We start from the raw sequence: 1,058 nt of genomic DNA on the forward strand, positions 1-1,058 counted from the left end.
GAAAAGGAGCCAGAAATCTTGAAAGAAAATATGGAAGAAGCTAAGCAGGAAAGCGAAACGGAGCAAGCTAAGGATATGCAAAAGGAAGGCACGCTGGAAACATACCAACCAAAAGCACCATTTCCTCAGAGGTTAGGAGGAGGTGAAAAAGGGAAAACATATTCAAGGTTCCTAGAGACATTTAAGTCTCTCCATATCAATATTCCCTTTCTTGAGATTCTCCAGCAGATGCCTACACATATCAAGTATTTGAAAGAATTGCTGAGCAAGAAAAGAGTTTTGAAGGGAGGACAAACTGTAATAATGAACAAGGAATGCAGTGCACTCATCAAGAAGGACAGAGTCTCTAAGAAAACAGACCCAGGAAGTTTCCATATCCCTTGCATCATAGGGGAAACAAAAATTGACAGAGGATTCTGTGATCTAGGAGCTAGCATAAATGTGATGCCTCTGACTCTTATGAAGAGGCTAAAACTGAATGAGGTGAGATCCACTGATGTAATCATACAACTGGCTAACAAAACTCAAAAGCAAGCTGAAGGGGTAGTGGAGAATGTGCTGGTGAAAGTGGGAAATTATTTCTTCCCCACAGACTTTGTCATTTTGGACATGGAAGAAAGCTACCTACACCCTATCATTCTGGGAAGGCCATTTCTAGCCACTGCTAGAGCGCTCATAGATGTAGAACAAGGAGAGCTAATTTTGAGAATACATGATGAACAGCTCATTTTCCATGTTTTCAAACCTGCATCTGACCCTGAACCAGAATCTGAAAAGCCTAAGGATGATAGTAGCCATCTCTGTTCGGAGGAAAGCAATCCAGCAACTAAAACTCTAAAACAGTCCTTGGAAGGCAAACAAGAATTGCAAGAGTTAAAGCCACAAGAATCAATAGAAACAGATCAGCAAGGTCCTCCTAGCATAAGGGTCAATGAAGAAATCTTCAAGAAAGAGGGAAGAATTGTAAAGAAATTGCCAAGAGGGTGGAGAAACAAGAAAATTCCCACTGAAGGTTTCTCTCCAAGAGATAAAGTGATATCAAGTCATTATCTGCCAAT

This window comes from Arachis duranensis, chromosome 9, assembly GCF_000817695.3.
Source record: "Arachis duranensis cultivar V14167 chromosome 9, aradu.V14167.gnm2.J7QH, whole genome shotgun sequence".
Lineage (NCBI taxonomy): Eukaryota > Viridiplantae > Streptophyta > Magnoliopsida > Fabales > Fabaceae > Arachis > Arachis duranensis.